Raw genomic sequence first — 20,094 nt, 5'->3', positions numbered from 1 at the left:
GACTGCTGAGTGGAGGAATTCAGAGGGAAAATGTGTGTTTCCTGTAGCCGTATCTGCTGAAATGGGGCCGATGGCAGGGCTTATGGCTCTCAACTGGAATCTTTTGAAAAACAGCTGGGAGTGTCTGAATAGCAGCCTGGGGGTTGGGGCTGAAGCTTATTGAGCCACCCCTACAACTGAACCCCTACTCTCAGAATGAGAAGTAGCTTTATCACAGAACTTTTGCCCTGCCTGCATGTTGTAGATTGGTTTCCTGCAGGTATACAGAGCACTGGGCGGCCCTCAGGAGAACAGGGTGTTTTTCCAGCAGTGATGAGGGGTTGACTCTGAAGTGGCCACACCCTGACCCCACTTCATTTGGATGCTACTACTGCAGCCTGCTGTATGGCCAGCTAACTGCTCTATGACCACAGAGCGCAAAGCATGTTTTCTTCTGGGCCAAGCTATGAGAGCTAAGACACCAAAATAGTATTAGCATTTTTCTTACATAGGTTTTCAGAAACCAGGCTTCAACTGGCCCCAAACGATTCCAGGACCTAAATATAGTGCCCTAGGCCACAGTGGATAGAGTTTGGGTTCCAGCATGGAACTTTATTATGGGTGAGAACCAGTGGTGTACTGGCTTTCTGAGCAAATTCAAGAGCCCTGATTTGTAGACGTTTTTTTGTGCTCAGTCGTGTCTGACTCTGCCACACTATATGCTTACTATAGTGACTTTCAGACGACCAGCGTAAAGTCACTAAATGTGGAGTTGGGAAGAAAGTCACGCAGCTGGCTGCAGTCCACTACTGAACTATGTCTCTGGCTCGAAGATCCAAGGAGCTTACAAGGAGCGATTCCTAAGAGGGGTGCACTGGACCACATGTCAGGGATACCGCAGGGGCCCCATCCCTCTATGTACAGAGAACTCCTCCCCCTTGGCCAGCAGAACCTTTTAACCACCAAGAGGATCCATATCCCCCAGCTGACACTAGATTTACTGATGCCTGGCTCCACATTAGTGGTTTCTGTGATAGAACAGGGATGGGTCACAGTGTTTGGATTTATCGGCTTTATCTCATCCCTTGAGGAGACTGTTACAACTGCATCCTCCTGGGACTTCCCTGATGGTCCAGTGGTTAAGGCGCAACCCTGCCAGTGCAGGAGCTGTTCAGTTGCCAAGTCATCTCCAACTCTTTGAGACCTCATGAACTGCAGCATGCCAGGCTTCCCTGACCTTCACATGTCCCAGAGTCTGCTCAAACTCATGTCCATTGAATCAGTGATGCTATCCAGCCATCTCCTCCTCTTGTTGCCCCCTTCTCCTCCTGCCATCAGTTTTTCCCAGCATCAGGGTCTTTTCCAGTGAGTCAGCTCTTTGCATCATATAGCCAAAGTATTGGAGCTTCAGTTTCAGCATCAGTCCTTCCAATGAATATTCAGGATTGATTTCCTTTAGGGTTGACTGGTTTGATCTCCTTGCTGTCTGAAGGACTCTCAACAGTCTTCTCCAACACCACAGTTCAAAAGCATCAGTTCTGGCCTCCTGATGCTTACCACAGGCTGTGTTCTTACACTGACTGTATAGAAAGAGGAGGCAGAGTAAACCCACCCCATATACACCTCAGCCCAGGCAGGCCCTTTACCTGGTCTGTATTGTGAATGGGGAGACATGGAGGTAAGAAAAAAATAAAGAAAAAAAAAATTAAAAAAAAAAAAAAAAAAGCATCAGTTCTTTGGTAATTAGCCTTCTTTATACCCCAACTCTCATATCCATACATGACTACTGGAAAAACCATAGCTTTAACTAGATGGACCTTTGTTGGCAAAGTGATGTCTCTGCTCTTTAATATGCCGTTTACGTTTGTCATAGCTTTTTTTCTGAGGAGCAAGCATTTTAACTTCATGGTTGCAGTCACCATCCGCAGTGATTTTGGAGCCCAGGAAAATAAAATCTGCCACTGTTGGCCATTGTTTTCCCATCTATTTGCCCTGAAGTGATAGGACTGGATGCCATGATCGTAGTTTTTTGAATGTTGAGTTTTAAGCCAGCTTTTTCATGCCAGTGCAGGGTACATAGGTTCAGTCCCTGGTGGGAAAACTAAGATCCCACATGCAGTAGCCAAAAGATAAATAAGTTTCTTCTTTTTTCTTTTAAGTGCATCCTCCTGAGCTCCACTCCTAGAGAATCTCACTCCATAGACCTGTCATAGGTCCAGTCATCTACATTTAGGGGCCAGATTGCATGTAATATTCACACTTTAAAAAACCCTCAGCTACTCTCTGGGCTTCCCTGGTGGCTCAGTGGTAAAGAATCTGCCTGCCAATGCAAGAGTTGCAGGTTGAGTCCCTGGGTCAGGAGGATACCTTGGAGAAGGAAATGGCAACCCACTCCAGTATTCTTGCCAGGGAAATCCCATGGTCAGAGGAGCCTGGTGGGCTACAGTCCATGGTGTTGCAGTGGAGTCAGACACGATCTAGTAACTACACAATAATCACTGCTGTTTACTCACCCTGTGGCTTCAATCACTGAAAGCTCAAGGTCTGGTGGCTTTCAACATTATGATTTCATTCTTGACCCTCACTGTTTTGCTCCAGTCAAACAGAGTTGTTTTCTTAAAGTCCTGCTATGCAAAATTAGATTCTAGATCATAGTAACAGCTAACACTTTTTGACAGCTTTCCAAGCACCAGACATCAGATATGTGTTGCCCATCTCATACTGACAGTCATCTTATTATTACCATCCCCATTTTCAGATGAGGAAACTGAGACCCAGAGGAATTTTCCAAGGTGAAAAGTCCAGATAAGCTGACTTTAGAACCTGCCTTGTAAACATGACACTGAGCTGTTTGTAGAATAACATTCTCCTGCAAGTCTTTGTCTTTTGACCTAACTAGTTCAAGCTGAAGTTCAGTTCAATTTCTTGGGCATTTGTGTGCCTATAAGATTCTGGCATTGTCTTGTGCGTGCATGCTAAGTTGCTTCAGTTGTGTCCAACTCTTTGTGACCCTATTGACTGTAGCCTGCCAGGCTCCTCTGTTCATGGGATTCTCCAAGCAAGAATACTGGAGTGGGTTGCCATGCCCTTCTCCAGAGGATCTTCCTGACTGGAGGATGGAAGCCACGTCTCTTGCCTCTCCTGCATTGGCAGGTGGATTCTTTACCACTGGCACCACCTTGGGCATCTGAGTGCCTATAAGATGCTGGCACTGGCATAAGTTAGCTCATTTAATCCTCCCAGCGACCTTGTGAGGATGCTGTGACTACTATATTCTAGACAAGGAAAGACAAACCCAGAGAGCCTCTGTGGCTTGCTCAGTATTGCACAGCAAGCTTGAGGTGGAGCAAGAGTTAGTGGCTCGTCCCCCAACCCCGCAGCCACCCCAGCTATCTACTAGGTGACTCCTTAGTCTGAAGTGAGGCAGTTGAGGCATTGGCACTCTTTTAAGTATTTGAGCGTGTTTCTGACAGCCTTAATATTTAACATTTAAATGTCTGAGATAGTATATAAAACGTTAGCATACAAATGAGAGAAGATAGGTGTATCTGTCAGCACCAGGTAGACTGGGCTAAGTGTGGCCTTAAATGCAAAGGACTCTGCAGACACAGAGAAAGGGTTATTGTGGCTGCGGGAACCTGAAAAGGCTCCCTGGATGAGGTTGCACTAACGCTGGCCTGGAAGGATGAGTAGGACGTTGGTGAGTGTGGAGGGAGGGATTAAAGGAGGGGCAGTGCTGGAGGAGGATGTGGTGGAAACTGAACCTGGGACTCAGGGATGGTGGGGCTGGATCCCAGAGCCTCAGGAAGCTCCCTGAGAATCTGTGCCTTTTCTCCTCGGGCACAGAACTAACTTCATGCTTGATTTGTGATTGAAGACATAGTGACTTTTCTCCTCCGGCTGATTGATCCTATTTTCCATTACATTAAAATAGCTTTCTGTAATCCTCTCCATGGTGGATTTTTTTCTTCCTGGGCCTCTGTGCTCAGAAGGCTGCCAGCTTTCAGCACCAGCCCATCTGAGGAGTTGCCAGGTGTGTATAACTGGTTGTAGAAGCCTGGATTTGATGGAAGCACAAACACCTCTTTTCGTTTTCTGAGAGCGAAGTCCTTTCTGTCCCTCGCTAGCGCTGGTACATGAGTGGCAGTTCCAGCTGGAGTGGCTCTGGCTCCCCTGTTTGCCCCCGTTTCACAGGGGAATGCCTTGGCATATCTGTCAACAGCTTCCTGCAGCCTGGCTGTCCCAGTGGCCTGAGTGCTTTGGACACGGACTCCTGGGGACATTAAGCAGTTCCTGCCACTGCCCTCTGGCTATGCCAAGTGGACGCATCTCATAACAGAGCCAAATGGCACGTTTACCTCGGAGCTCTGGCGGCATCACCTAGGTGGTGGTTGTAATCATTGGAGGGCGTATGCAGGACTCCATAGCCTTGACAAATGGCCTCTGGAAAAAAAATGTCACCATCCCTCTGCCAGTTACAGATAAACCATGACCAGAGCCAATTCTCCTTTGCACTCAGAGCCACTGACGAGGGGTCTCTCATCGCAGACCCTCTGAATAGGAGTCAACTCAGCACTGCTGTGGGGCTCACCAAGATCCCAGGCGCTGGGACGGCCTCAAGTTCCTGGCCACAGTCTCACAGATTCTGAGTCAGGCCCTCTTCTTCATCCCCAAATCTTCAAGCAGAATCTTAAAGGAAACACCCACCGCCCCCCCCACCCCTGCCCCCCACCCCAGAGCTGAGCAGGGGCTGGCGTGTCTGGGGTGGGAGTCTTCTTGACCCTGTGCCGCCAACTGCATGTTCAGATGGCGTTTGTAGCAACACCTGAATAGCTGAGGCCTGCCTTGGGGGCAGTCTCCTGGAGGCCTCTGTCTGTGTCTCCTCAAATGTCATGGTTCCTGCCTTCACGAGTGCTGCTGGTAGGCTGCTTCACAGACCGAGGTCCACAACACGTCGTCTAAGACATCACCCAGGTCACTGTGCTGGGAAGGGTGGAGCATCTCTGTGGTGAGTGTGCCTGGCCCTACCAATCAAGTTTTAAATTAATCTCCAAAAAGTGATGGAAAACCTAATGGAAAGTGCTGCTTGCATCATTGTTCTGGTTTTAGCAGGGCTGTGAAAGCCCCTGGTATGCATGGTTTGACTCCCACAGACAGCTAAGGACCCCAGCTGCATCCTGTCCCTTTGCCCTGAGCTCTTGGTTTTGTTTTCCTCAAGATGGAATGAAAGCCTCTGGGCCCATGAATCTCAAGAAACAAGATGGCGGATGTAGGTGTGCCTCAGAGCAACCTCTTTTGAAGTCTACAGTCTATTCAGATTTCAGACAGAAAGCTGAATTCAAGGAGTGCTTCGATTCCCGCTTCCACTTTGCTCCTGCCGCTTGAACAGAACCGTGCTGAACGAGGGAGACACGGGGCTGTATGTGAAGCACAGTCCTTGTTCTTATGCAGTTCACGGTGCAGCCCGAGAAAACCAGCTGATGTTTTCTGCTGTTGTCTAAGTTCTTTTTTTTCTTCTTTTCATTTAGTTTTGTAAAGCCATATCTCACCCCTGTCACTCAAAAATGTAGCCTTCAAAACCATCAAACAGGCTGAGACTGAGTTAAGTCCTCCTCGGAGCCCCACAATGCTCAAAACTAGAATGCTTTCTAAGATAGGAGCAGAGATGATACAGGTAAAACCATAGAGATGGTAGGTAGATAGAGATAGATATGATAGACAGATAGGTATGACACAGAGGTAGGTGAGATGAGAGACAGGGATAGGATAACTATGATAGAACAAGATGATTACTTCGATTTCATTTTTACTGTATATCGCGGTGTAGTTGATTTACAATCTTGTGTTAGCTTCAGGTGTACAGCAAAGCAGTTCAGTTATATGTATATCCATTCTTTTTCAGGTTCTTTTCTCACATGGGTTATTACAGAATATTGAGTAGAGTTCCCTGCGCTATACAGTAGGTTCTTGTCAAGCTAGATGATTGATGGAAGTGACAGATGCTATCGTCTGTATAGATACCATCTCTGTGAGTAGGTGGGTAGTAAGATAGATAGTCAGCCTTCACTAACTCCTCTTAAAAGTAAACCACTCAGATTTTATGCTCTGTTTGCCTTATCCAGGGGTTTCCCCTGTAACGTGGGTGTGGCACCCTCCCTCATTCGTCTGCTGACACACTCCCTGATGGACCAGCCATCGTAACTGAGGAGCTGGAAGGAAACTAAGGGATGAGTTAGTCCGTCCTCCAGACTCAGCTTGCCACAACAAGGAAGTGGACCATCCTATTCTAAAAGACGGGGAAGGAAGTGTTTTCATTGATTTCCCTTGACCCATTTAAGTTGTTCTTAACAGCATTGTTCTAGTCAGTCTGGAAATTTTCTTTGACCATAACATGTCTTAAAAGGAACAGTATCACTTCCTCATCCCCAAACCCACTGTTTCTTCCCTGAAATATGGTACCTACCTCCCCGTCACTCAGATCTCTCTTGGATGGGGGTGGGAAGCAGGAAGATATTACAGACTGTGGCCAGAGACCCTACCTGGACCCTGGAGAGGCCCCGGGATGGAGGTGGAAGGAGTCACCCCTAAATCCTCTGGAAACCAGCTTTACACACTCAAGCTGTTAACATTCTCTGGTGAGGGAGGCCCAGGAGAGGAAAAGCCTGTTCCACAGAAACAAAGCAAGGCCTGCTGAAGAAGTCTTGAGGGAAAAAGCCCAGGGAGGCCTCCTGATTTTATGAAAACAAATATTATCTTAACTGTAGTTCTCAAGTGGACAATAACATGGGCATAAAGACTTAAGTGAGCATTTAAGCCTGTAAGTGACTCAGGCAGGAGAACCTGGGAGGGAAGGGAGCCTGTGGTGGCATGTGGCCTTTCCAGAGCATCGCACGTGCCTCCACTTGTCTGGTCTTTAAGTGTCACTAGGCAGGAAAGCCCAGGGAGGGACTAGAATTTTCCCCAATGTGTTGATGCTTCTCTTCTCTCTCTAATTGAATGTAGTGAACTAAACAGTCTTTGGGGCTTCCCAGGTGGTGCTGGTGGTAAAGAACCTGCCTGCCAGAGCAGGAGACATAAGAGATACAGGTTCGATCCCTGGATCGGGAAGATCACCTGGAGGAGGGCACAGCAACCCACTCCAGTATTCATGGCTGGAGGAGAATGTCTCCCATGGACAGAGGAGCCTGGCAGGCGACAGCCTATATAGGGTCACAAAGAGTCGGACACGACTGAAGTGACTTGGCACACCCGTAAACAGTCTTTACTTCCAGGTCCTTGTTTCAGGATGCTGTACCCATCCTGTCCCTGATACAGAACTTCTCCCTGGCTGGGCCAGGGCATGGGGGCTGACTTCGTGAGGGACTAATGGGGGTGTCCTCTCCATGCAGCTTATCTGTAAGCCCAAGCACCCCTTGCTATGAGAAGTGCTTTAGCCAGGTTACCTTTTCAGGACTCAGCATCCCACCAAAATGGTTACATGTTCCTCATCTGTCTTTTGGGCCAGAGGTGGGGAGGTCAGGCCAGAAGCCAGCAGCCTGCCAGGCTGAAACAACAGACAAGTTTGCTGGACAGGGAGGAGCCTAGGTGCCCTGCAGCTGCTTGAGAGAGAGAACTAGGGCTGACTTGACATCCCTGGGAACATTTTTAGGGGCCGCGATTGTTGGCATTGAAGCCTAAGCCAGGAGTAGGCACAGGGGAGCCCTTTGTACTGTGGTTCTTTTGGCCACCAGGGTCTTCACTGCCCAGCAGCCACTCAGATCCTCTACCAGGCTGGGCTTAGATGGCTCCTTGTGCCTTGGGCTGAGCCTGGCTGCTGCGCTGATCCAGACCTGAAACGGGGAGGGTGGAAGGAGTCTGGAGCTTTGAGGCCCTGTATCACCTACTTTCCTGATGTCCCCAGGGTGAGGGAGCACCCCTATGCCCATCCCAAACTCTGTCTTTGGGGGGGCCATCGCTGTGGGTGGAGTGGGGAGTAGCTGTGGTTTGTTGGAGAAGGAAGGAGCCAGCCTTCATGAGCCTAGGATGGTGGGGATAGGCATCTGCCACTCTACACATTGTAGAGGATGCGATGGTTGGATGACATCATTGACTCAGGAGCAAACTCCGGGAGGTAGTGAAGGACAGAGGAACCTGGTGGGGTGCAGTCCATGGAGTCACAAAGAGTGGGACATGACTTAGCAACTGAACAACAACACAACAGTGGCCACCCCGCGCATGCCTCCTTCCTAGCTTCAGCACTTGTCTTCAAAGGAGCTCCAAGAATGAACAAATAGATGTAATTGTTAACCTCATGATCTTAGTTAGCAGCATGGATATTAGGACAACTTATTGTCATTTACAACTTGCCCCTTTGACAGAAGAGAAAATGAAGGAATATGGGAAGTAAATCAGCTTCTTCAGAACTTCAGCCTTGTTAGCTTATTAATGTTTATTAAGTGGCCGCCATGCATCAGACTGTTTGGCTAAGGACATTTTTAAGTCATAATTTCTGTAAGAAGATCCCAGTCTGGTGAGAGGGGTGTAATCCAGTGACTCCAGTACAGCCTTAAGAAAACTCTGGTCATATTGCTGAGGGCCGGGAGGAAGGGGAGGAGGGAAACCCTGCCTCCCCTCCAGGCATATCAAAGGAGTCTTCCCAGAGGAGTGGATGGGTGAGTTGGAGACTCTACATCCTTACTTTGTGCCAGCCTCTTCACAAACATGTCATTTTACCCCTGATGAGAAAACAAAAGCTTAGAGGGGGTTATCGAGCCAAGCAGCAGGGTCAGAATTTGAACGCAAGGCTGCCTGACTCCAGAGCCCTGCTCTGAGGTACCACATTTGAGCAGGCTCACCTCTCGTGGTTTTTGTTCTCAACTCCTGGTTCAGATCACCTCCCAGGTCCAGCCTCATACTGTCTCCCTTCCTTCGTTTTGCTTCAGGGTATGAGTGAGAGCTGAAGGGGAGCCTGGGGGGAGGGGCTGGTCTGGGGGATCCCCCCAACTCCGGGCCCCTGTGCAGCCTGCTGGCCTTGATACCCCATGAAAGCACGTCTGTAAAGGCCCTCCTCCTGCGGAGGGAGGGATGGGCTGTCTTTCATGGCCATGTGGGCTGGCTGGGGTTTGCGGGGTGGGGGGTGAGAGAAGCGGAAGCAGGGCTGGAGTTTGGGGCTGGGATTGGGAGGGGTCAGTCCAGGCAGCAGAGTGGGGAGCTTCTACCTGCTCTGGGCCCCTCTCCTGGCTCCAGCCTTGCCAGGATGTGCCTTGTGGCCCAGCCTCAGCGAGAAGAGACTGGGGCTTTTGAGTCCTGGTTTGTAGGAGAAGGCCCTGTGCCTGCCTGCCACCCGCACCCACCCTCCTCGGTGCTGAAAGCTGGCCGGCACTGTGCACGGCTTGCTTTTCTAGTCCTGTTTCAGTTTCTTTTTCCAGATTTCAGTGTTTCTGAAGCCTTCAGTCAGGCCGTGAGTTTTCAGAAATCTGAAAAATGGAAAGTGACTGCATTTTTTGTTGTTGTTGAATTTTCCTCAAGGGAAGTTCAATACTCTGCTGGGAGAGTGGCAGGTGTCAGGTCAGAGGTCACTGCTTTGAAGGCCCCCAAGTTATTTTGTTCTGTGACTTTAAGGAGAGTTTGGAGTTGAGGGACACACAGAATCATGCAGCCATGAGAGCAAAGGAGAAAAGTTCCCCCTGCCTCACACTTTCTATTTGACACAAGTGATTAAAATGCAGCTGAAAACTCTACTAGCAGAGAGAAAAGACACATTAATAAAAACTGGATAATGAGCATATTAAGATTAATGGGAGAAAGTAAAGCATTTAGGACCAGCTTCTCCCACCATGAAAGGTACTTCTCCTGAGTGGCATCTCTGCTAAATGTGAATCCACTTGGAGGCAGCCATGTGTGTCCTTGAATCACAGTGGCTGTTCTTCCCAATAATCTCCCATCTTGAGTTTATGTAATTGGAAGCCCACAAATCAAAACCGCTCCTAGCCGAGTTCATCTTTTTGGTAGTTTTCCAAGGGAGTCCGGTGGCACTGGCTCCCCAGTCATCATCACAGGGCTGTTACATCCATAGTTCCCATCACAGTCTGTGGATCCATTCCATTACCCACCACAGGCAGAGGCTCACACTTACCTTCCTGCAAAAGATTCAGTGTGTTGAAATCACATAATCTGTTTTTTCCATTATGTTGTGCTTTCTTAGAGTCAGTTCAAAAGGAAACTTATTTTAAAAGTATATGAAACTATTGTTATACTAGAGTCATATGCTACCTTGACATTTTCATGATTTCTATAGCAACCGCGGTAGTTTCAGAACCCTGAAAAAGACTTTGGGGGAAACCTGAGGCCATTTTCTGGGGCTTTTTTTTTTTTTTTTTCAAGAAATTAAAATTCAAAGTTGTCTGCTTTGCTGTCTTCCTTTTCACTACTGTGGGATCTTCTGCAGGCATCACTGCTGAAGCTGCCCACCCCCTCAGCCCCCGGCCTTCAAAGCCAGTCTGCCTCTAGCTGCTTCTGTGTGCAGCCTTTGCTTAACTTGGCCTTTCCACTTGCAAAAGGAAGGAATCCCTCTTTCTTAAGTGTTTTATCTTTTGAACTCTCACCAGTTGTTGCTTTGTAATACCCAGGTCTTGAGCTTTGGAAGGTTCCAGGGGCAAATTCAAAAGTGCACAGAATCTAGTGTGATCTGCAGCCACAAAACCAGTTGTCTTCCCATCATAGAAACAAATCCTGTACAAACAGCTAATTGGACATGTCACCCTGCCTTTTCCTTTACTTCAGCCATTTTCACTAAGTGAATATTTGGTATAAAGGAAAATTTATACACAACTTTGCTTGTCTGACGTGTTCCCTCAGAAGGCCATTTATAAAATTCTGCTCCTCCTATTCTGCCAATTTCTTTCTTTCTTTTTTAAAATTTGTTTGTTTATTTGTTTGGCTGCACCAGGTCTTTGTTGCGACATGCAGGATCTTTAGTTGTGGCATGCAAACTCTTAGTGGCTGTGTGTGGGATCTAATTCTGTGACCAGGGATGTAACCTGGGCCTTCTGCATTGGGAGCTTGGAGTCTTAGGCACTGGACCACCAGGCAAGTCCTGCCAATTTCTTTTTCAGTAATGACTTAAGAAATGGGTCACTAACTACACCAGGAAATTAGTTACTTTTCTACCTTTGTAGCAACCGTTCTGGTGTCCTAAACTGTGTCTCTTCTTCCTGCCGAGCTGGGCTCTGTCCTGTCCATCCCTCCTCTGCCATCTGGGAGTGGAAGGGGGCCGAAGGTGAGAAGTGTGGAGGGTGTGGAGGTGAAGCTGTGGGAGCCAGAACAGACCTGTGGGGAACCTAAGCGCTGTCGGGAGGCAGACCCAGGATGCCAGGAAGTTGGTAGCATCAGTGCCATTGTCAGTCGACTTCCGCAGATGAGAATTCCACCAGAAGTTAAGGAAGAGAAAAAGTAAAGGACTGCTTGCTATACGTGAAAGTGAAAGTTGCTCAGTTGTGTCCGACGCTTTGCGACCCCATGGACTAGGGCCTGCCGGGTTCCCCTGTCCATGGAATTCTCCAGGTAAGAATACTGGAGTGGGTAGCCATTTCCTTCTCCAGGGGATCTTCCCAGCCCAGAGGTCGAACCCAGGTCTCCCACATAGCAGACGGATTCTTTACCATCTCAGCCACCAGGGAAGCCACTGAGAATAACCTGTGTGTGATCCATGTATAAGTGGCATTAATTTGATAGTCTGAGCCTCATCTGTGAATAAGCTCCAGGAATAACCCTTAAAGAGTAAGCATTATATTGTCAGACATTGAAAAGAACTTAATTCTCCACTCCCTCATCGCCACTCCCCCGCCCCCAGCCCCCTTATCACCACCAGAGCTGAACAAGTTGTAGCCTTTTTGTGCTCATTTGATACAGAAAGTGATCAGTATGTTTACCTGTCTCTGTTGTGCATATGTTTTGGGGCTAATGGTCAATACCATTATCATAATTTTATATTAACATATTAATTTCCTCTCAAGTTCACAGAAGCCTTTCAGCATCCAGTGTGGTAAATGACAAATATAATTTTCTCCATTTCAATAACTAGGGAAATTGATCCAGGGAAGAGTGATGCCAGAGTAGATGCTAGTCAGTGGTGGGCTGGTGAGTGTTTTCACAGCCAGCTCTCCAAGAGAAGCAGCCCTGGTTTGTAATGGATGCTGATTCCCATGGTGTAAATACTCCCACCTTGGCAGATTAAGGCCACAGACATGCCTCACTGAATGCAGACTCGGGAATAAATACAATCAGCTCCTGTGAGCTGCAGCGTATAACTGGCACTAATGATTCAGTTCATGGCCTCAGACTCCCAGGTAAGCACTGAGGACCAGCTCTGACCTCTGTAAACCCCCAGTTAACTCTCAGGCTCAGCTCAACCCCTAACTCACTGGATTGCCTTGAAGAGTGATTTTCAAACTTTGAGTTGAAACTTTTCATACTCCTTTCATTAAAGGAGTATGAAATTAATTTCAAGAGTTCAGCATGTTTTTAAATGAAATAGAATAAAATTAAAAGAAATGAGTAGACCAGAACATATGAGAGTGTAATGTATGTGTTTGATAGATGATGGATGGACAGATAGATAAAACAGGTATGTATATGTGTATGGGGGTCTCCCAGGTGGCGCTAGTGGTAAGGAACCCACCTGTCAATGCAGGAGAACTGAGAGTTGCTGGTTCGACCCCTGGGTCAAGAAGATCCCCTGAAGGAGGAAATGTCAACCCACTCCAGTATTCTTGCCTGGAAAGTCCCATGGACAGAGAAGCCTGGCAGGCTACAGTAAGTAGCTTAGCACAGCACATATGTGTATAATGGGTTGGGGTGAAAAACCAGAAAATACTTACCTAGAATCAAGAGTATACCTGTTTCCCCATCTGCAAAATGAAGCTATGGATCTTGCTCCACCCTGCCAATGATCAGACCAGGAGGATAATTAAGATCACTTCTGTGACAGTGCCATGGTGGTGCTATCTGATGTATCTGATCAACAGTTGATTCATTTGCAGGGACAAAATGGAACGAAACAGACAAGCATGGATTTGTGGTAGGGAAATAATTGAACGTGGGGAGATAACTGAACACTGTGATGGGCAAAGTCCCATCATTTTTGTGCATGTTTTCCTGGGGCCTGACCACAGCCTAGAGAGAGCCCTGGCAGTGGCTTGCAACTCTCATCTGTCCACACGTGTGTGATGGTGCCGTGCACGTAGAGGGAATTCTGCAGGTCGGAGGGACCTTGCAGTTTCCCCAGGAGGTCAGCTGTGAATGGTCCTGAAGAAGAGTCAAAGAATGTGCTGCCTGGAGCAAAGACTCTCCCACTGGAGGGAGAAGGAATTAGTTTTGAAAAATAGGGGAGAAGACCTTGAGTAAAGCTTTCTCTACACTCTTTCCCAAATCCCTGGAGGAAGAAAATAAAAGGCCAGGAAAATTTTACAAGCCTTCGCAGAAACTCCATGAGGCAAGAAATGCAAGCCCCATTTTATGGATGAGGAAACAGTTGCTCAGAAAGGTTGGGCACCTTTCCTGAGGTTACACAGCAAAGGGCACTGTGCTCAAAATCCCTCCTTCTGACCCCAGGCCTGTGCAAATGCCAAAGGTTCCTCAGAGCCTGTTGGTCCTCTTTGCAAGCCTTCCATCCATCAAACTGTTTTCTTCATTTTTAAAATGGGATCTTGCTCTTATGAAAGGCCTTTGGCTAAGATGGGAGCATGGACTATAGAGCAGGGTTCTCATCCTGCTTTACAGATCACTCATGGGATCTCTTAGCTTTGTTTCCTTGCCTGGAAAGTAGAATGATGGCAACTTTGTGGGTTAATTATGAGGATTACCGAAGATAATGTTATCAGATAGCAAAGGCTAGAAGGATGTATCTTAACATGCTAACAGTGGTTATCCCGAGGGGGTGTCATTACAGGTGGTTTCACTTTTGCCTTTTTTTCCCCATCTTTGTTCAGTGGTACGCTGGTAAATGTTTAACAATGTGGCTTGCTGAAGAAAAGAACACACCTGATCTGTAGTGCCCCTTTCCATGCTGTAAATACTCCATGAGGTCTGATTTCAAGCTACCTCCTTGATCTCATGGAACACGTTGGGAGACTTTCACAGTTGGCTCTCAGAAGCTGATACAAGCCCACATCAGCACACCACCATTTTTAACCGTGTGCTGAAAGTTCTGTTTGAGTGGTAAATTGAGAGGGAGAGTTAATTAATAGTATATCCAACATGATGCCAGGCATAGTGATTCCCAGTGCTCCCTGGCCTTCCTCCCTCATCCCCAAGCGGACAACACACTGACCAAAATGGCCTGGCCCCTGGAAGTGGTGGTCTTCTGAGAAGCCACAGGCTTTATCTAGTTCCCATCTAGCAGACTCTCAGAACCTAGGAAGCCTGTTGAGGAGATTCTGAGGTCCGATCACTAAGGAATACGCAAGCAGGCCAGCAGGTCCTCTCAGTTTCCACGGGAGACATACTCTAAGCAGACGCAATTGAAACTGCCCTGCAGGGAACCAAGAACAGCCCCAGTGACGTAAAGGGCCCAGAGTAGGACACCCTCAGGGTGGCCAGGCTTTGCCCAGCCTGACATTTACCTTCAACTCTCGACCCAGAGGTGTGGGAGAGTGGCAGGGGAGCGGGGGCTCCACAGCTTCCTGAAGGAATGCTGAGGTGGAACAGCAGCCAGAGGCCTGACGGACCTTGGACGGGTCAGCGGGGCCCATGACAAAGGTCAAGAGCCGGGTTCCCCACCCCCTACCTCTCAGCCTCCCTACTGCACTCAGTTTCTGGCACAGAGTAGGTGCTCAGGCAAGTTTGCGAATCCTTTTTTTGTTTTTTAAATTAATGCATTTCTTTCATTCCCTTATAGCCTGATCTATTGCAGAAAGACTGTAAGGCAGCCCAGGAAATGCTGTTGAATAAATAAATGTTTTAGCCCTTGCCAGCTCCTGGTTTCACATGTTCCTGGATAGAAAATGTGACTAAATCTAAATGAGATGCAAAGTGTTAATAAACGCTGCCAGTGATTTTTTTTTTTTAATTTCTTCTGGCTTTTCTGTATTTTTCAAACGTATCTTCAAAACACACGTATCACTTTTGTTATTTTTTAAAAAAGAATATATATTATAAAAATATTCTGTAAGTTGAAAGTAAAGCAAGAGTGGTGTCAGCGGTGTGGGACTGGGAGTGTCCTCCAAGTGCTGGGAGGCTCTGAAGCTAGGGTACCGGATGCTGTGTGGGCCCCGCCTGGGCCTCTGTCACAGCTGGGTTCTCTCTCAGCCTCTCTTGTCACAGGCCTCCGCCTACCAGGCACTGACTAATAACGCTCCCCTCCAGTAACGTCTTAGTCAGAGTGGAAACAGAGGCGAGTCCTAGAGGGGAAATGACCCGCCGCGCCTGGAGCCACAGATGCTGCAGAGACTCCGTGCGCCTGCGCTGCAGCCTGGCCCGCATCCCGCCGCGGGCGCGTGGGGTCCTGGCACCAGTGAGGGCCCATCTCACCCTTCTGGTCCAGCCTCCCCTGGAGCAGGGGTCTTGGCTCCTGGCCATGTGACCAATGTGTCGATTCCATTTCCTTCTAAGTATCTGGCTGCACTGGAAGCATGTGTTGGGTTATAAATGAGCCGTCCTGACATCAGGAGGAATTCAGCTTCTCTGTGGCCTCCCCCTGCAGCTAGCAGAACCATGGTGTGTCTGATGGTTTTCGGTAGAAACACAGGTTGAGTCTAGAAAATGAGGGCCTGGTGGGGGTGGAGAGGAAACTCAGATGTGTGAGGCAAAGCACTTTCATGAAGGCTGTGTCTTTTATTTCCACCTGTCCACCCTGCTGTCAGTGGTCCTGGAGCTGGTCAGCTAAGGAGAGGCAGGCAGAGTGCCCTTCAGGGCTCTATCTCTACCCAGCGGCCCACGAGGAGGCTCTGACCACTGGTTTCCTCCAAACTGATCTCCCTACCTCCCACCCCATCTTTACTGAGATATGATTTATGTATCATACAATTTACCCATTTAAAGCATACAATTCAGTGGCTTGTAATATATTCACAGCTTTGTGTAACCATTACCACTATCAATCTGGGACTGTTTGCATCATCTGCAAAAGAAACCTATAAACCTTTAGCAGTTCTCCTTTATCAGGCCCCCCAGCCCAAGGCAAGCACTAATCTCCTCTCTCTATCTGTGGCTTTGCCTCTTCTGGATGGTTCATATAAAGGGGATCATATAATATGTGGCCTTTTGTGACTGGCTTCTTTCACTTAGCATATGTTTTTAAGGTTCATCCATATTTGTAGTGGGGTTTCCCAGGTGGTTCAGTGGGTAGAGAATCAGCCTGCCAATGCAAAAGACATGGGAGATGTAAATTGGATCTCTGGGTTGGGAAGATCCCCTGGAGGAGGGTATGGCAACCCACTCCAGGGTTCTTGCCTGGAGAATCCCGTGGACAGAGAAGCCTGGAAGCTCAGTCCATACAGTCACAGAGGGTAGGACAGGACTGATGTAATTGAATATGCATGCACACATATTATAGCAGGCATTAGCACTTCACGTCTTTTTATGGCCAAATAATAATATCCCATTGTATGAATATATCACATTTCATCTATGCATTCAACAGTTGATGGGTATCAGGGTTGCTTCGACATTTTAGGAATCAGCAAACTAAAATGGACTGGAATGGGTGAATTTAACTCAGATGACCATTATATTTACTACTGTGGGCAAGAATACCTTAGAAGAAATGGAGTAGCCATCATAGTCAACAAAAGAGTCCAAAATGCAGTACTTGGATACAGTCTCAAAAATGACAGAATGATCTCTGTTCATTTCCAAGGCAAAGCATTCAATATCACAGGAATCCAAGTCTATGCTCTGACTGGTAATGCTGAAGAAGCTGAGCAGTTCTATGAAGACCTGCAAGACCTTTTACAACTATCACTCAAAAAAGATGTCGTTTTCATTATAGGGGACTGGAATGCAACAGTAGGAAGTCAAGAAACACCTGCAGTAACAGGCAAATTTGGCCTTGGAGTACAGAATGAAGCAGGGCAAAGGCTAACAGAATTTTGCCAAGAGAACGCACTAGTCATAGCAAACACCCTCTTCCAACAACACAAGAGAAGACTCCACACATGGACATCACCAGGTGGTCAATACCAAAATAGATTCGTTATATTCTTTGCAGCCAAAGATAGAGAAGCTCTATACAGTCAGCAAAAACAAGACTGGGAACTGACTGTGGCCCTGATCATGAACTCCTTATTGCCAAATTCAGACTTAAATTGAAAAAAGTGGGGAAAACCACTAGACCATTCAGGTATGACCTAAATCAAATCCCTTACAATTATACATTGGAAGTGAGAAATAGATTCAAGGGACTAGATCTGATAGAGTGCCTGATGAACTATGGACGGAGGTTCATGACCTTGTAAAGGAGACAGGGATCAAGACCATCCCCAAGAAAAAGAAATGCAAAAAGGCAAAATGGCTGTCTGAGGAGGCCTTAGAAATAGCTGTGAAAAGAAGAGAAGTGAAAAGCAAAGGAGAAAAGGAAAGATATACTCATTTGAATACAGAATTCCAAACAATAGCAAGGAAAGATAAGAAAACCTTCCTCAGTGATCAGTGTAAAGAAATAGAGGAAAACAACAGAATGGGAAAGACTAGAGATCTTTTCAAGAAAATCAGAGATACCAAGGAAATATTTCACGCAAAGATGGGCTCGATAAAGGACAGAAATGGTATGGACCTAACAGAAGCAGAAAATATTAAGAAGAGGTGGCAAGAATATACAGAAGAACTATACAAAAAATATCTTCACAACCCAGATGATCATGATGGTGTGATCACTCACCTAGAGCTAGACATACACTCACCTAGAGCTAGACATCCTGGAATGTGAAGTCAAGTGGGCCTTAGGAAGCATCACTAAGAACAAAGCTAGTCGAGGTGATGGAATTCCAGTTGAGCTGTTTCAAATCCTGAAAGATGATGCTGTGAAAGTGCTGCATTCAATATGCCAGCAAATGTGGAAAACTCAGCAGTGGCCACAGGACTGGAAAAGGTCAGTTTTCGTTCCAATCCCAAAGAAAGGCAATGCTAAAGAATGCTCAAACTACCTCACAATTGCACTCATCTCACACGCTAGTAAAGTAATGCTCAAAATTCTCCAAGCCAGGCTTTAGCAATACATGAACTGTGAACTTCCAGATGTTCAAGCTGGTTTTAGAAAAGACAGAGGAACCAGAGATCACATTGCCAACATCTGCTGGATCATTGATAAAGCAAGAGAGTTTCAAAAAAACATCAATTTCTGCTTTATTGACTATGCCAAAGCCTTTGACTGTGTGGATCACAATAAACTGTGGAAAATTCTGAAAGAGATAGTAATACCAGACCACCTGACCTGCCTCTTGAGAAATCTGTATGCAGATCAGGAAGAACATTTAGAACTGGACATGGAACAACAGACTGGTTCCAAATAGGAAAAGGAGTACGTCAAGGCTGTATATTGTCACCCAGCTTATTTAACTTCTATGCAGAGTACATCATGAGAAACTCTGGGCTGGATGAAGCACAATCTCAAATCAAGATTGCCAGGAGAAATATCAATATCCTCCGATATGCAGATGATGTCACCCTTACGGCAGAAAGTGAAGAGGAACTAAAAAGCCTCTTGATGAAAGTGAAAGAGGAGAGTGAAAAAGTTGGCTTAAAGCTCAACATTCAGAAAACAAAGATCATGGCATCTCGTCCCATCACTTCATGGCAAATAGATGGGGAACAGTGGAAACAGTGGCTGACTTTATTTTGGGGGCTCAAAAATCACTGCAGATGGTGATTGCAGCCATGAAATTAAAAGACGCTTACTCCTTGGAAAGAAAGTTATGAGCAACCTAGACAGCATATTAAGAAACAGAGACATTACTATACCAACAAAGCTCCATCTAATGAAGGCTATGGTTTTTCCAGTAGTCATGTATGGATGTGAGAGTTGGACTATAAAGAAAGCTGAGCCCCAAAGAATTGATACTTTTGAACTGTGGTGTTGGAGAAGACTCTTGAGAGTCCCTTGTCCAAAGGGACAAGGGAGATCCAACCAGTCCATCCGAAAGGAGATCAGTCCTGAGTGTTCATTGGAAGGACTGATGTTGAAGCCAAAAGTCCAATACTTTGGCCACCTGATGCAAAGAGCTGACTCATTAGAAAAGACCCTGATGCTGGGAAAGATTGAAGGCAGGAGGAGAAGGAGATGACAGAGGATGAGATGGCTGGATGGCATCACCGACTCAATGGAGATGAGTTTGAGTAGACTCCAAGAGTTGGTGATGGACAGGGAGGCCTGGCGTGCTGTGGTCTGTGGGGTCGCGAAGAGTCAGATGCGACTGAGCGACTGAGCTGAACTGGGTTGCTTCCACCCTCGGGCTTTTATGAGTAATGCTACAATGGCCATGCATGAACAGGTTTTTGTGTGGAGTTATGTGTGCTGTTGTGTCTCATAGACCATATAACTGATCTTCCAACAGTATGTATTTGATTCTGTCACCACTTTGCTTAAAAACCTTCAGTAGCTTCCCATTGTTCCTAAAGTCAGGTTCAAAATCTATGTGTGTGTGTGTGTGTTACTTGCTCAGTCATATATGACTCTTTGCAATCCTATGGACTATAGTCCTCCGGGCTCCTCTGTCCATGGGTATTCTCCATGTTGATCCACAAAGCTTACACCTTCCGGGCTCCCTTCTTGTTCTGTTTCAGCCAAGAGCTTCCTCCAACACAGAATCTCCTTCCATGGTGGACCTGAAACTTCTTCCTCTCTCCCCTGACCTTTTCTTTCTCTAATCCCTCCCCGGGAAAGCCTCTCTAATGATTCAGTCAAGGTTAGGTCAGCCTGCCACATGCTTTCATGGGACCCTGTTCCTCCTCTCCTCAGTGGGTACCACAGTTACACCCACAGGATGACCTGTGTGAATCTGGTCAATGCTCCTCTTTTATGCTCCTGCAGAGTAGGGCTCTTGTTCTTGTTCACCAGTCAGCCCTGGCACCCAGCACGGTTGGTGCCCAGCACACTTAGGCACATGGTAAATATTTGCCAAGTAAAGAATGGATAATGATGGC

The 20,094-nt window shown here is 47.0% G+C and overlaps 1 protein-coding gene and 1 non-coding gene across 12 annotated transcripts in view; both read left to right on the top strand.

Moving 5' to 3' along the window:
* Positions 1 to 20,094, top strand: part of ATXN7L1 (ataxin 7 like 1) — a 260,215-nt gene that overhangs the window by 75,623 nt on the left and 164,498 nt on the right. The window lies entirely within an intron of this gene.
* On the top strand, positions 1,520 to 1,655 carry LOC114114651 (small nucleolar RNA SNORA51). The gene has a single exon (XR_003589271.1). It is a non-coding gene; the product is annotated as a small nucleolar RNA SNORA51 (small nucleolar RNA).

The sequence above is a fragment of the Ovis aries genome, chromosome 4, assembly GCF_016772045.2.
Source record: "Ovis aries strain OAR_USU_Benz2616 breed Rambouillet chromosome 4, ARS-UI_Ramb_v3.0, whole genome shotgun sequence".
In the NCBI taxonomy this organism is placed as follows: Eukaryota; Metazoa; Chordata; class Mammalia; order Artiodactyla; family Bovidae; genus Ovis; species Ovis aries.
Note: the sequence above shows the minus strand (reverse complement) of the source record. Positions and strands in the feature narration are given on the sequence as shown.